This window comes from Acinonyx jubatus, chromosome A3 (assembly GCF_027475565.1).
Source record: "Acinonyx jubatus isolate Ajub_Pintada_27869175 chromosome A3, VMU_Ajub_asm_v1.0, whole genome shotgun sequence".
Taxonomy (NCBI): domain Eukaryota; kingdom Metazoa; phylum Chordata; class Mammalia; order Carnivora; family Felidae; genus Acinonyx; species Acinonyx jubatus.
This window is the reverse complement of record NC_069388.1, coordinates 53753096-53769975: the sequence shown is the minus strand read 5'-3', so window position 1 is coordinate 53769975 and position 16880 is coordinate 53753096.

The following is a 16880-nucleotide window of genomic DNA, read 5'->3' as shown; positions in this document are numbered from 1 at the left end:
ATAATTATTTCAAAACAGAAAGTTAAAAAATCAGGCAATAATTATGGAGCCGAGGGACATCCAGATGTTGGAGTGAACTGCATAGGGATTGGAAAATACCTATATTTGAAAGGTCATGAAATTAAATGACAAGGATGAAGATTGTAAATAGACATGTAGAAACCATAAAAAATAGAATCAAATAGAAATACTTGAACTAAAAGGGACAATAACTGAAATGAAAAACTTAATGGATATATTTAACAAAGGATCAAATTTGTATACAATGGTTCAGAAGAGAGAAAAAAGGATTTAAAAAAAATAGAAAAGAAATGAAAGATGTCAGACACAGTAAAAAAAAAACAAAACACCTTAGTGTATGTGAAATTATATAAAAACAGCCCCCTCCTCACTTCTCCATAGCACCCCTTTCTTATCCCACTCAGAGAGACTCTATATTTCGTCACTCTCAATTAGAGGAACAAATATGAATTTAAACATTTAATGATAACTAATATTAATACTATTAGTTAATATTAATTAATGACACCCAAATATTATTTAAGTATAGATAATACATGCATACAAACAGATAACGTTTCTTTAAAATGTGTTATATATGGGGGTGCCTGGCTGGCTCAGTTGGTAGAGCATGCGACTCCTGACCTCAGGGTCATGAGTTCGCACCCCCTGTGGGGTGTAGAGACTACTAAAACAAAAATAAATACACTTTAAAAAAAGCATTTAAAATGTGCTATATATCCTGGACAATTTTGCTGGGTGCTTAACCTATGAAAGTAAGAGCTAGCAATTACACAGCTCTTACCATGCACCAGGCCCTGAAGGCAAAGTGCCTTAACTCCAGCACAGCCTCAAGACTAGCCCCGTCTCCTCCGAAGCTCAGCAGGAGCCTGCGCAGTGAGATCTGGGTCAACCGGAAGTCATGGGCAGGAGGTTATTCTTAATGTTCTCACTTTTCAGAAGGAAGAATTTAAAGCCCTAACCCCTTCATTCACTGAAGGAAATGCCAGGAAGTGTTGGAGCTGAGGTCCCAGCCCCAGCAGCCTGCCCCCAAGCCTGGGCTCTCAGGTCCTTCTGCATGCCAGGTAGCCCTGCCTGACTTGAGGCCTGGAAGTGAGGAGCTGAGGCTGGTCTAAGTTCCTGGCCATCCCTGTTGATCTTAAAAGAAAGGATATAGCACATTCTCTAAGGTCTCCCTGTGGGCTTGGAACAGCCATAAAGAAGGCCGACAGGAGAGTCTAGACAACAGCTCACATCACGGAAGGAAATGAAAGTTTGGGGAACCACAGCAGCAAAGGGCAAGGTAAAGGGCCTAGACCATCGAGAACCATCCCTGGGGAGGAGAAGGAAATGAAGGAATTCATATTCCTTGGTGGAAAGACTTGAGGACTTGATAAGATCAAAGCCTTAGACAATGAGCACTGATAAAATAAAAAGGGGGGTTCAAAGCATGCTCAGGACTGGGCGTGCAATGTGCAGATTCTTTCACCTGCCACACGGAAGAACGTGCATTGGGTTTTCCTATTTTCCAGGCCACTCGTAACAAATTCTCCTTCAGCCCTTGCTACCTTCAGCCCGTTGATCTAATTTTCTCCTAACAACAGAAAGGCTCCTTCACTGTGAGATAGAAAACAGCACAACCTTCCTGCACACTGGATGCCTCATAGTGCCGATCTCTCAGAAGTCCTGGGACATTACGATGCCATGTTGTGCTCTCCTTAACGCATTGTTGAATCAAATGTGCTACAGTTACGAAGTCATTTGACTTTCTTGAGCTATACGCTGTAGAAGTGACGACAACTCTGACGGGCTCCGGCTTTTGGGCAGGTAAGATTTGACTGTCTGCGTTTTCTAGGCGAACCTGCCGGAGTGCAGAGAGGTCGATAACTTGCTGGTGTTTCAGAGCTGTTGATCGAGCCCAGACAGGCACTGCTCAGCTTGTCTTCCTACCTGAGGAAGGAAGACAGACCAGGGTGGTCCCGCTGGAAAGCTGGCAGTCAAGACCTTCAGAGTGGGTGGGAGATGCTAGGGCAGAAGCTTCCAAACTTTAAGTGTGCCCAAGAATTTCCAGGGGAGCTTGCTAAAGTACAGAACCTCACCCCCCCCCCCCCCCACCCAGGGGAGCTCCCTCCTAAAACTCTGATGCAATTATTCTAGAGAGGGCCCAGGTGATTTTGACAAGACTGGGGCCACAGTAAAGGCAGCCCAGAGGAGAACAAATGTCAGAGGTAGAGACCCATGGAGTTCTTGTGATGTCCTTTGAACCTCGGTAGCAGGAACGACAAATCTGTTCCTTAACATGTCTTTGATTTTCAACAGAAACAGTAGTGCTCTAGTGAGGCCTGTCTAAGCAGCTTCAAGAGCAGCTGGCATGGACAGAGAGGGAGCTGGAACAGGTTGAGAAAGAGCGTGTTGGATGCCCCTGGGGACCTGAAAGCTGGCAGCCTCTTGTGGGATCGCAGGGCACACCCTTTAGCCATGCCCGGAACCCTGGGGGCCCTCTGCAGGAAGGCAGTGAGTTCTTGGGTGCACAGAGAAGGAAAGAATAGGGAGTTTGAGTCATTCGTGCATCCACATAGCAATTGTGCATCCAGAGCTGGCAGGCATTCAGAAATTGGGCTGAACTTGGGCCCCCTGCCCCCACAGGACTCCCCTTCCTGTGCTGACTCCTAGTTATTCTAAAGCTTCAACTTTTAAAGGACCGAATACTCTCTTCTGATGAACGTCAACCCATTTTCTACCGCAAATAGGCTGTTGGGAGTGATCACTTGAACGAATTTTCATACGCGGGAGCTTAGAGCAGGCTGGTGACATAATTTGTGGGACCCGGTGCAAAATGAAAATATGGGGCCCCTTGTTCACATGGATGTCGATGGCACTAAAATATAAAGCTTTTTCTTTTCCCCTATGGTCCCTTTCCTCAACTTATCACGGCACTGTTTGCTATATAATGTCTATCCTCTTGGGGCATTCTGAGCATGCGATCCTCCCTGACTGCATTGGTTACCTGCCTGTGAAGACAGTCACCATGATTTGTGAAGTACAAGAAAAATAGAAAAGTAGAAACTCACTGCTTCCAGCCGATCAGACCAAAATTCGTGATGACCGTCAACCGCATAATTCGAATACAGTAAAATCAATGTTGGTTAGATGTCAGGGTGATGGTAACTCGTCGGGTCAATTATTTACCAATTCCTTTTATGATATAAAATTTGCTCAAGGCATTTTCTAAAATGAGACAAAGTAAGCAAAAAAATGTAAATATATCCCATTATTATTCCTTTCTTGTATAATTGCACTGTATAATCAGTGTCTTACAAAGCAAGATGATACAGCTTATTACAAAAAATGATAAGGGCTTTATCATTGCCTTTTCTCTGGTCTGAATTTTTAAAGCTTACTTTAAAAATTAAAACTTACTTTAAAACAGATTTCTATTGAATTGCTGAAAATGATGTCGCCTTCTAAAGGAAAACATGAACACGCTTGAGCAGCAGAACACAAATGACAAAAATGTAAATGGCAGGTTTTTAGAGGGTCATCTTGGTTCTAGGAAAAAATAAGAACTTTTTTATGAGGCAAAATCATTTCTGTTAATGAAGGCAAAAAAAAAAAAAATCCTTACCCATTGACATTTATCGGGCCGCAGGAAAATTCTCATTTCCCCCTGTTAAACGCCATTGACAGAACATTAACAAAAGGAGAAAAGCATGTCTGTGAGGATTACATGGGAATTTCCACCAGCTATTATCGAGAATTGCCCTGATCAACTGCAAAAACTGCTTTCAAAGGAGAACAAAATACCTTTCAGGGATTTAGCTAACCACACCAGAATTTGGAATGCCCTATCTTTGTTGAGGTGAACTGAGGGCTTTTTCTTTCTAACCAGAACAAGCAATTCACATCAAGGACCACTCAGGAAAATATATATTGAGGAGCTGGGTTTGTCACGTGTCTAAAAGGCGACGGTGTTTTAGCTTCCTGCCAAAGCTGTGCTTTTGTCAAACACGGCTAGAAAGGGGTGCGCGCCACTCTTTTTCCTATCTGTTGTTTTCTCTCCCACTTTGCTCCACACTTGTCACACAGCACTTTAATGTGCCTGTGGCTTACAGCCGAAATATACCAGGAAGGTGGTTTTTAATGCTCTGGATCCTGGGAAATCTTGGTTAAAACCCAGATGAAATAGGAAGGTGGGGAAAGGTGTCCTCAGGCTTAGCACAGCCCTGCACTGTCATCCAATAAACTTGCTCAGGTAAGATACCCATGTCTGTCCACCTGGCCTCTAGCCGGTCCAACTGCTGCTGCTGGGAAGTCCTTCCCCCTGTGTTCGTCCCAGGCAGGTGGAAGCCGCTCTTCTGGTCATGGGTGGGGTCCTGAGGGAGAGGATCCAGGGATTCATTTGTGCTGGTCCTTTGTGAGTATCTTCAGTCAGAATGAATACAGTTTTGTCCTGTAAAATTAGGTTTCATTCTGCAAGGCAGTAAGGATTTCAAAAGACATAGCTGGTGTGTCTGTTAGAATAGTCGCATGCAGAGGCACCTGGGTGGCTCAGTCGGCCGAGCAGCCAACTCTTGATTTCAGCTCACGTTATGATCCCAGGGTCATGGGATCGAGCCCCACGTTGGACTCTGTGCTAGGCATGGAGCCTGCTTAAGCTTCTCTCTCCACCTCTCTCAACCCCTCACCCCAGCTCATGTGCTCGTTCTCTCTTTCTCTCTCTCTCTCCGAAATAAACTTAAAAAGAAAAAGAAAAATCACACCTATAGTTTAGAGTGGTATTGAGAGAAACATAAATATTTTTACATCTTAATCTCACTAAGATTTCTTCCTTTTTAAATTTATTTTTTATCTTTTTATGTATTTTTAAAATTTATTTTTGAGAGAGAGAGAGAGAGAGAGAGAGCAAGTGTGAGCAGGGCAGGGGCGGGGGAGGGGACAAAGGATCTGAAGCAGGCCCTGTGCTGATAGCAGAGAGCCTGATGCGGAGTTCGAACTCACAAACTGTGAGATCATCACCTGAGCTGAAGTTGGATGCTTAACCGACTGAGCCACTCAGGTGCCCCTGTCCCTTAAAAAAAAAAAATGTATATGGAACCGTAGGGAATAGACAACAAAACCAGGCAAGGATACCCTTATTTTAGGCTGTTACAGTACTATAAAGGAGATAATACCTGAAGGTAAATAAAAATGATAAAACAGTGGAAAAAGTCATAAAGCAGATAGTGTGAGGTATTGCTGGTATTTAGAAAAGAGAGAGGTTGTTTCTTTCTACGGTGATTCAGAAGGGCTTCACAGGGGAGCTAGAATTTAAGCTGGGTCTAAAAGATGGCAATGTCTGTAGGGTATTTTCTGACACCACATGCATGGTGTGTTTCCAAAATGGGAGAAGAGGCACAGAGCTTCCATACCCTCTCTAGTTATACCACCCTCCCAGCACCTCCACCTGTTCAAGCCAGAGGATTCTTGAACCCTGTTGTTTAGGGGGTTTTATGGAGGTTCCATTACGAAGGCACACTTGATTAGATCATTGGTTGTGACTGAAACTGTCCAGCCCTTGTCCCCTCCCTAGTGGTCAGGGGGTGGACCTAAAGTTTCCAATTGTCTGATCACAAGGTAGATTTCTTTGGCAGACCCTCCCTCCACGAGTCACTTGATTAACGCAAACTCAAGTCGGACTTGCTCTGAATAACAAGGAACTCTCCCCTCGCTCTTAGCACTCTGGAAATCCCAAGGGTTTCATGGCCCTCTATGCCAGGAACTGGGGACAAAGACCAAATAAGTATTTGCCACGATACTGTGGACTGATTTAGACACATCAACGTGGAAAAGTAAGAACAAGGCAGAACAAGAACAAGGCAAAAGAAGTTGAGAGGTATTTAAATCGTAAATAATTTAAATACCTGGCTAGAGGTGTGTCACCGAAGTTGTTGAGCCAGGAAGTGACTTGATGTTTCAATGGTTGGGAACATTATTCTGCAAGAGGGTGCAAGGTGGGTGAAAGTGGATAGGACGTGGAGGAGGAAGACCAGCTGGTGGCTGGAAGGGGGGAGGTGTATCAGAAATGTCTAGGTAAGAAACAGTGAAGCTCTGAACTAGTATAGAGGTGTTGGAAATGGAGAGGGCCAGGCAGTAGTTGGGTTTGGTCAACAAGAAAGGTGGCAACTTTAGAATCCCATCTGATGATGCAGATTTTTTTTTTTTTTTTTTTTTTTTGCTGGTGCAGGTTAGAGTCCTGCCCCATGCAGGGGCATGGTACAAGGGAAAGAGGCTTCCCAGGGGGAGTTTCCATCCACGTGCATTTGTTTTCCAAGCTCTTCGCAATTCCGCCTTTTCTAGCTATGTGGCATTTTACGGAATTACGAGTGATCGCTCTAGTTTTGCATCTTCATCAATCTATGGACAGGGCAGTTGACCTGATCTGCTGTTGGAGCTGGAAAGTTTGGAGATGTATGCAGTGCCAGTTGCTAAAGCCCCTCATCCGGGAACGTGTTAGGTATGCGTGACTTGGTACTTTGAAATGACGGAAGAGAGGAGCTCTTCAGACCAAAAGTTTCTTGCCTGGTTTTCCATGGAAGAAGACTCTGCACGTAAGTTTCCTGCCTCTACTTCAGGCTCTTACTGAGATCTGAGCTTCTGAAAATGACCGTAGAGGGGAGCAGATTTTGCCACCCCCAAATCTGTCTTTGGCATAAGGATTATTTTGAGCTAAAGGCAATCAAAACCCCGCAGATTCAGGAGAATCTCTTCATCACCCCCTCAACTGCCTAAATTTACACTGGAAAAGGGGCCTGTACTAGAAGGAGAGCTATTGCCACGGGACACCTTTTTTTCTAAGAAACTTATCTGCCTAACAGGGCAACCTTTGTTTTCTAAACATCTCCTCTGCCTTCCTGTGAGTGGCCTTTCTTCCCTTTGTATCTCTAGACCCCCCTACCCCTTTCCTTAGCATAAGATGTTATATAAACCTCAATTGCCTGGCTGCCTTTGGGTCTCATAGTTTATGGGGCTCCTGTATGTATGAAATGCATTTATTTTTGTCCTGTTAACCTGCATTATGTCAGCTTAATAATTAGTAGCCAGAGAACCTGGAAGGGAAGAAAGGAAACATTTTTCTTCCCTACAGACCTAATATTAGTGTTTCCCCAAATGTGTTCTAAAGATGGGAGATACTTTTCTGAGTCGAATACGCTTGAGCAATGCTGGGTTGGACAACATGGACAGGTTGTTTTGCTGCAGGACTTCTCCGCCTTCAGCACATCAGTGTGCTTTGTAAAGCTCTAAGGGTGCTACAGTATGTCACCCTTCCCAAATTTAGTTGGTTAAAGCCCACTTTTCATGCGTTATATCTTAGTCTAGTGTCCTTAGAAAGGACATATCCATGATGCTCATTGACCTAGGGGTCCCCAGGCTGGATGACCCGAGAGACCTATACACCTGGAACCAGTAAAACAAGCCACCTCCTGAGTTCAGGACTGAGGGGCTAAGACAGACCATCCTGTGTCTCTGGGCCTACAGCAGCCTGCACTATTTCCCTTCCCATGCATGGTGCTCTGTGTGGTTCAGTCCCCAGCCCTTGGCTGAGCATGCTCATTGCAATGGGACCCCAGGAAGGGGGAGGGTGCAGAGGGGAACTCGGCACTGTCTTAGAGTCCAGAGACCTGAATTAGCAGCACTGAGGTGCCTTTCACCGGCTTTCTGACCTTGGGCAAATTGCCTAATCTTTTTGAGTCCCCTGTGAAAGATGGAGGTAATAATCCACTGTATCATCTAATAGTTACTGATCATTTTCTGTATGCCAGGCAGCGTTCTAGGTACAGGGATACAGTATTTGCTCCATCCAGGGATGTTAAACACTATAACACTGAGGCTCTAGTTCAGGCTCCACGGTCCTGGTTATTATTATAAAGGAATCACGAACAAGTTCTTCACAATTTGCTCGCACGGCGACATTAATTGTTCAAGCCAGAAAACCAACAGTTTGGGGCGGAATGAAAGCCTGTGATGCCGGGCTCACAGAGTGAACACACCATCCGTTGATGTATTTTATCTCATTTCATCCACGCGACAGTGCCTCAAGCCCTCTCTGTTCTGTGCTGGGCAAACTAAGGCTCAGAAACACAGTATGACTTGCCCAAGGATGTAGGAAGTTTGAACGACATATTAATAAGCTTGATCTATTAAATCATGTTTATTTTTACTGACTATACCACCTATATCAGGAAACAGGAAGCAGATGGCGTACTCAAAATAGAGTAATTCGAAGAGATTTCTTTACACAGAGACTACTGATGGAGATGTGGATGAGCCTCGTATTGACTGGGAGCGGCCAAGCTGTTAGCTTCCTGAAGGAGGTGAGTGTGGCTGCCTGAAGCCAGCAGGAGGGCTGCACAGAGCAGCCGCCTGCAGAGAGGGGACACAGCCATGTCCAGGTGTCCCTGTGGGGAGGGACAACTCCCCTGCCATGGTCCTTTTACCGCCTTCTCTCACTCCATCCCAGTCCTACCAGACCATCCCAAGCGGAAGCCAGGGGTCACGGGCACCCTTGATATAGTTCAAGTAGGTCAGCCTTGGGCACAGGGCAGGATGGGGAAGGGTGGCAAGTGGATCTGAAGACTGAGGAGTTAAAATTAGCTCAGACCCAGATGGTGAAAACGTGCCTGGCATTGCATTAGTCTGGGATAAGAGATACGGACCAGCCAGCAGAGAAGCTGCCTGTGTTCCTTCCAAGAACATGCTGATGGAAGTTGTGACATGGCAGGGTGCTCTGTGCAGCGGCCTTGCTATCTCAGATCACAGACTGTCTCTCCGAAGCTTGAGCACTGAGAGGTGGCATCCCACTCTTGGACATACATCATTGACGCTCCCTCCATTTCCGCCCCAGGGCCAGAGTTTCAGATGAGGGTACTCTAGACACGAATTCCACATCATCTTTTGTGATTTCTAAAAAACACAGGACCCTGGATTCTACAGTCCAGGCCTGAGGCCAACCCACTGGCATTCAGCCCCTCTTTGCCCTGAGTTGATAAAAGCACCACTACGTGTAAATTTCACCTTGCCTCCACGGTCCCCCCAAATACTGGGCGACTTTACCTTCTCTCTTCTTGGTGATGCCCCCGGTTCCGGGTGCCTTTCCCTCCTGGCAAGGAGCCAACAGACCTGTCTTTATCAGATTCCATGTTTGCCCTGGGGCTTGGAGGTGGGCAAGTACGCACGAAGAAATCTGGCTCATCCTCCCTCCCACTACAGTGTAATGTGATGGCCAGTTTTCCCCATTTCTCTCAAGCTTTCAGGAAACAGCCTGGGTGCAATCCTTGCAGGTGAGCTGCTTTCACTGCGGAGTGTTCGGCGGGTTTCTCTTTTCTGTTAGAATTTTTTGTTTCTGTGAACTCAAGTTTGCGATTTTGTTCTTCCCCATCTTGCTTTGTATACTGTGAGGACTTTCAGGTTGATGTTGGGTTCTCCTGCCTCTCTGTATTCCAAGATGGACTTTTAGCCCTTCTAGAGCAGGAACTGGATGTGGAGAGATGGGGACAGGGCTGCACCAGGAACCCCTGGGGCATAGGAGGGCTTGATGCCTCACTGACCAGTTTGAGAGATTGCTTGGATTTTCTGGATGCCTCTGAGGGAGCTCTCCCTTGGTTTCCTGATTCAGAAATTGAACAGCAGCCCCCTCCGCACACTTTCCTCAGCAAAAACCTGATTGGAGGCACCGGTCCCTTGGGCTCAAACATTGCTACTCCAGATTGAGACCAGCCTGCACCAAAGGTCTTTGCCTCACAACTGAATTAGCAGGGGTCTCCCCACTCGTGAGGTCTAGGGGTCACTGGACCTCTAGGAGATTGCCGGTCCCTTCCCCTCCTGCTCCTCACTGTGTCAGGAAGAGCATTTGAACCCCACTTGGGGGGTCACTGTGGGGTTAAAGTTGGCGTTCTACAGTCTGCAGAGACCCCTTCTTCCCTCATTCCCCACCCACAGCCCAACTGGGGAGGATTGTGCCGCCATTATGATCCAAACCCAGCCTTCATGTTTCCTTATAAATTTGGCACAATCCTAACCCATAAATTCTCAAAGGGGGGGGACCCTCACATTCAGATCCACCCCATTCGGAAATAAGTAGCACCATATTAGGCATAGTTATTGTGCTATGAAGGTTCAAGCCCAGCTCATGGTACAAACTGGCAAAGTTCAGCCATCAGTTCGGGTATAATGGGGATAGAATGTCCCTCCGTGCCCCCTGACTCCCACCCCCAGAAGAGTTGTAGGGCCACACAGACCCTGAGAATGAGGGGTGGAGCTTCCTCGGAGTGGCCTGCATGTGTGGGATGGGAAGCTCCCCACACAGCTCTGTACATTTTCTGTTTGGAAGGAGAGTTCCCAATGTGCTCCATAAAGTTCTTTAATTCTCCCAGGCTGTAGGCGCCTGAGCAGAGAGCAGAGAATGACATTTGATTTTTATCCAGTTATTTATTTTTTTCACAAATTTTGGTAAGATTCACCTTACATAAAATGTACCGTCTTAGTGATTTTCAAGTGTGCCGTTCAAGTAAATACATTCACATTGTTGGGCAACCATCACCACCATGGATCTCCAGCACTTTCTCCTCTTCCCAGACTACAACTCATCCCCATTAAACACTAAGCCCCATTCTTTCCCTCACCCCAGCACCTGACACCCACTTCTTCTGCTTTCTGTGACTGCGAACTTGACTACCCTAGGAATCTCATGCAAAGTAGAATCACACAGCATTTGTCCTTTTGTGTCTGACCTGTTTTAGTTAGCATAATGTGCTCAAAATCCATGTTGTAGCAGGGGTCAGAATTTCCTTCCTTTTTAAGGCTGAATGCTATTCTGTGACATGTATATACCACAATTTGTTTATCTGTTATTCATCTAATAATGAATGGCAGGCATTGAGTCCAAGAGTTTCCACCTCTTGGCTGTTGTGAATAAGGCTGCATAAATGTGCATATTGAGTATCTCCCTGGCAGTTGGCTTTTTGATGCCTGCCGATCAAAGCACATCTCTTGGTATCTGTTGATCAGAATGGATCTGAATGGGGAGCTCATGAATCTGCAAACAGAAAGGAACTTACCCGGTAACACGGGAGCCACAGAGCAGTGAGTGGGAGAGGCCTTCAGGCCTCAACTCAATCAGGTCTGATGATACAAGTTTGTGGAGAGGTTTCAGCTGTATGGCTCTAGTGATAAGTAGACAAGTAAGCTCTTCTCCCATGGAGAACACAAAGTACACTCATTCTAGAGAGCTTGGCCAGAACTGAGGTCTGCAGGTGAAAGTGCTCTCGGGGCTCCTGGGTGGATCAGTCGGTTGAGTGTCTGACTTTGGCTCAGGTCATGATCTCGCAGTTTGTGGGTTCGAGCCCCGCATTGGGCTCTGCGCTGACAGCTCGGAGCCTGGAGCCTGCTTCGGATTCTGTGTCTCCCTCTCTCTCTGCCCCTCCCACACTTGTTCTCTGTCTTTCTCTCTCTCTCTCTCTCTCAGAAATAAATAAAAAAAATCTTTTTAGAAAGTGCTCTCAATCTGTCCAAGTGCCCTTTGCCAGAAAGTGGAATGAAGTGATCCTTGCTCTATTCTCATATCTGTCTCCTCACCAGGAATGTTGCAAGAAGTCCTGCATTGCTGGTAGAATCCTCTGATGCAATTTCTCAGGGGCTCAACCCTCATTCATGAGCCCTCAGCGACAGCCTGTACAATGTCCCATTGATTAGAACCAGTTTCTACCAGTCCCTAGATGTTTGGGCTGTCGAGAAGGCTTATGGTCTCCCTGCAAAGGACCCATTTTTCTCCCTTAGTGACTGTTCCCAGATCCCAGCCGTAGGGTGCTGCCAATCTGCGGTCCCCACCTCTACCAGCCTGGGGGAGCAGGGCAGGACTGGGGACCCTGGGCATACCACCCCCCCTGTGGGCCCTACTGGGCCTACACAGCCCAGTGGTAGGTGGTGAGCAATTTGATCTTAGTCTGGTGGGCGGAAACTCAGTGCCTCCATTGCCAATACCCCCATCTGATGAAGCGGCCATCAAGCCCTGTCCCCGTTGAAACCTGGTCCGTGACAAAGCTGTCTTAGGGGAAGAAGGCCATCTTTTCCTCACGCACACTGTGCAGGCCAAGCTTTCTGGGCTTGAGATGGGGACAGAAATACTGAATACCTGCTATGGTGGTGGTCTGGGGCCCATTGGTAATCACACACTTGTGCCTCTTATGGGCCGTCTGGAGCTTCTGTGGGGTGGGCACCCCGTGCAATAGTGGACAGCACAGTGTCAGTGGAAGCCAGGGACACAGAGGGCATGCTGTGCCGTGCCCAGCTCCAGGTTCTTGGGCAACGTCAACAATGCCCCAGCCCCTGAGGTGCAGAGAGAGAGACCAGAAAAAGGAAACCAACTGGAAGTCGAGGGTGTCCCTCCCATGTCCAGGCACAGGCCACAGGGAGGGTGCCACAGAGGATGGCCATAACCCATAACCCATTTTACAGATGTGGAAACAGAGGTCGCTTGACTCTCCCAAGATCACACGGCCAGTGAGAGGCAGAGCCCGAGCTGAAACCCTGGTGTGTCGGCTGCTGAAGTCCACCCTCTAGAAATACAGATGTCAAAGAAAGGGAGGGGCAGTGGAAGCAGCTCTTCTCGGTTGGCAGCGACCACCTCGCTAGGCTTCGGGGTGGAAAACACGTGGCAAAACATCAAGGGCAGCTACATCCCAGCGCCCTGCTAGCTGGAGGACGCCACCCCCCTTCACTCCGTGTCCCCTCGCCGGTACCTTGAGCTGCGCCGATTTGCCCACACTGCATCTCCGACTACACCTGCCTGAGTGGCGGGATGGCAGATGTCTTTCCGAGAGCGTGGCTGTCAGCACGAAGTCGTTCTGCTGAAAGTCAGTATTAGAACTCGTGTCTGCTCACCACGATAAACGATAATCATTCCCCGGATCGCCTGCATTGCTTCTTCCCGCATCGCAGCCCTGGGTAGCATCGTGATGGAAATCCGCAGCGTAGGAGTCATCTTATTTTCCCTGTCAGATAGCTCTGCCCTTATTTTGAGCAATTGAGGACGAAATGAAGCCAATTGTGAGAAAATGATCCGTCAAGAGAGACGGAAATGGGGCAGCTCCCGCCGCTGCGTGTGGCTCACAGGCGACACCCAGGAGTTCAGAAGCCCACCCCGGTTTAGCAGGGGTGGGGGGTCTTCCAGGCCTGTTATCTCAGAGGCAGGTCATGTAGCAGGAGGAGCGGAGAGATCAGGGGAAATCCTGGCTGCTCTGCTCAGTTGTATCACTTCGGGCTCCGTGTTGACCTTTCTGAATGTTGGCTCGCTCATCTGTAAGATCAGGAGCACGGTTCCTGCCTCTCAGGGTTGTTTGTGAACATTTAGGGGGATAGGGACTCCGTGGCCCCTGGGACAGCGCCTGGCATCTCGCGGCGTGCCTCGTGGCCCTGCCGCTGGATGTTCCCAGCCCTTTCCTGTGCTCAGATGCTATTTCCCCATCAGGTGCGTCCACTCCTTTATTCTGGCTGCCTGACAGCTGACGCTCCCTCTGGTGACAGACACAACATCTGAGAGTGCTCTGGAGGGATATAAAGGGAACTGGAATTCATTCAAGCATTTCTAGTGCTTCTGGGCTGGGAACTGACTTGAATTGTCTTTTTGATCCGGTCCCCACCCTGCTGGAGCCCAGCCGACAGGTGTTAGCCTGCTGGCTCAGAGGCCGGGCCCTGTAGGGAAGGCTCCTTTCTCCCTGCTACACAACCCTAGTCCCCATCACTTACCAGCCGATGTCAGGGAAGCAACCTCTGTCAGTGGCGAGCAAACACTACCTTCACAGGGTACCTATTGAGCATCATTCTTGCCCGGGCAGGTTTGGACTCAGTGGGTGCTCAGGCCATGAGAACAAGACAACAGGGCCATTGCTCATAAATGCAACAATTCCTTGCATGATGTCCTTATTGTCTAGACCTCAGGAAAGGCACCCGTGTGCCATACTGCTCACTGGGAGTCTTGTCCGAGGTTAGCCGTATCCATCAGGGCGCTGCCGTCTTAAAGGAACTGACGACCCTGTATCTGAACCCCTGCCTGGAAAACCAATTTGCTGAAGGCTTCTCGTTGTCTTAAGTGGTTTCTAAGAATATTTGTTACGTGGTCGTGAAAAATATAGAACACAAGGCATGCAGAAAGCAATTACCTGGTGCCTGGGTCCCTCTCCAGGACCATCTGATTTAATTGGTCTCTGTTGGCTTCAGCCCTGGGAGCTTTACATGCTCCCCAAGGTTTCTAAAGTGAAGGCCAAGCTCAGAACCAGTGCATTAGATGGACTTCAGCGGAAATCCCTAGTCATTGACAGGTTGTGCAATCTTGGTAGCCACTGACCTTCTCTGAGCATGAATTCCTCCTTTGTGAAAGAATGGCTATCGTGTTGATCCCGGAGCCTTGTCTTGAGGATAGAATAAGACAGGGGGCACCTGAGCAGCTCAGTCGGTTAAGCGGCCGCCTCTTGGTTTCGGCTCAGGTCACAATTTCACGGCTCGTGCGTTCAAGCCCCACATCGTGCTCTGACCGTGCGGAGCCTGCTTGGGATTCTCTCTTTTTCCCTCTCTCTCTGCCCCTCCCACACATGCACTCTCTCTCTCGAAATAAATAAATAACTAACTTAAAAAAATAAGCATAAGACAGGATATATGAAGTCACCTATCATAGCAGGTGTGCCTGCAGAACTAGGGTCTCCCCACAGGCACCTGGGTGAATGAGTAACAGGTCTTCAGGAAGATGTGTGCCCTCGGGAGAGTCCTCAGTATGTTGGAGTGGAGCCCCTAGGTGCGGCCATGTCCTGTGGCTTCCCCCCTCCCCTCCCGCCCACTGCTAACTGCCCCACCTCTGGAGCATGCCATGAATTCAGTACCACTCCACCACTGGCTGGTAAAAGAGGAGATATTTTGAAGAACCAAGTTTGTTATTTCCAAACACCTCAGGTACCTAGGTCTCTGGTTCTTCACCTCTTCGGGGTCACAGACCTTCCATATTCTGAGGATCTTCCCCCAAAGTGCACTTAGGTGCATCCAAAGCAGTTTGAATGGGTATCGAGCCACTGAGCCCATCACTGAGCCCGTGTTGAAAGCACCAGATCTGAGTGAACCCAATGCCGTGCTCACGTTTGGGAAAAGGAATCACAAAGCCGTGTTTCATTCCTGGTCAGATGCAAGGCGGTGGTGGAGTCGGGAAGAAAATCCAGGTTCCCTATCCTGTTTCGCTGGTACCGAAGACTCATTTTACCGCGTCCTTTGCAAAGGAGGAGACGCAAAAGGGTTTAGAGTCCATTGTACTTGATCTATACATGAATGAGAGGTACAAGAAAAATGTTTATTAGGAGGGTCCCCAACTCCAGTGAGGTGCCCTCCCAAAATGCCCCCAGAGGGTGCTCGGCTTGCCCCAGCACAGCAATGAACTCTCCGGGGGGCATTTGCCTGGTCGCTTGTCTGTCTCCCTCTGAGGGCCAGGGACACATCTGTCCTATTCATTATGGTGGCCCCGGCACCTGGCCTAGGTTAGGCAATCGATAAACATTGATGGAACGGATGAGTGAATCACTCTAAGAACAAACCCACTAGAACAGTTAAAATACGTAAGCATGATGAATTGAACTAAGCATTCAATGCGTCTCTGCACAAAACGCTTCGAATTTTTATTGCAAGTGTTTAAATATTCAGTTATGTTGCCCTCATTTGTGTCTTTTCTGTTTCCCACTGCCCCCCCCCCCCCCCGGGTCTTTTATCCCTTAGTATGAAGTGGGAGCCTGAGTATTCGATACTGCCAATAACAACCTGCCAATTCTGATCCCAGGGACTCAAGCAACAGTGTTAAAAGGCATCTGGAATATTTTAAAAACACTGTCCCCTCCCAGGGAGCATTAAATGCTATCATCAGGCTGGCACTAGGTACAGAAGAGTCTGCCTTTATGCTCTCTTGATGAGACGCTGTCATGAATATTAATTCTCTATCCTTAGAATAAACGACGCCCTGTGGGCTCTGTCCCCAACCACCGAGAGATGAATATGGAAACCAGCGACCGCAGTGGGGACGGGGCGTGCAGGCAGGGGAGAGGAGTCTTTGAGACAGAGTCGAGGAAACACCAGGCTCTGGGAGGTGATTTCACAGCTCGGAGATGAGAATCGTGGCAAGGGAAACTAAGAAACTAGAAGCAAAAGCAAAACAACCATTTGCAGAGAAGTCTTTGAGCTCTAAATACCTCTCTGCCACCTCAGCCTCTCACAGAATAGATTTCTGCCCCTTGGGGAAACTGTTTGCTGTGGACTGACCTACTTTTCACATGAAAGATACATGCACTGAAGTGTTCTTCTCCCTTAGCTGGATGGGTTTTTTTTTTTTTTTTTTTTTTTTTAAGCCCTTCTTTTTCTGACTTTGACATAGCTATACTGTGGGATAGGACTCATTAACTAAGAAGAATGCTCTATGCCGGGGCTGTTCTACAGAACTTTCTGTGCCATCCAGTACGAAAGCCACTGGCCGCGGGGGTCCCCTGAACACTTGAAATACGGCTGCTGGCATGACTGAGGAACTGAATGTTAAGTTTTGTTGAATTTTCATTAATTTCAGCTTACTCACTTGTAGCTAGGAGCCATAGACCAGACCAACACAGAGTGGATCAAGAGAGTTCCTAGTTACATTGTCAAAGTGGGAAAAAGAAAAAAAGCAAATTGCAGTGTTATACATTTGAGGCAATCCCCGTTTTGAAAATACACTCACCGCAAACAAAACACTACGCTTACATTTGTGCATATAGATGCTTTCAAATGCATCAAAAAAAAAAAATGGCTGGAATTATACCCAACGGACCCTGGAGTAATTACCTCTGGGG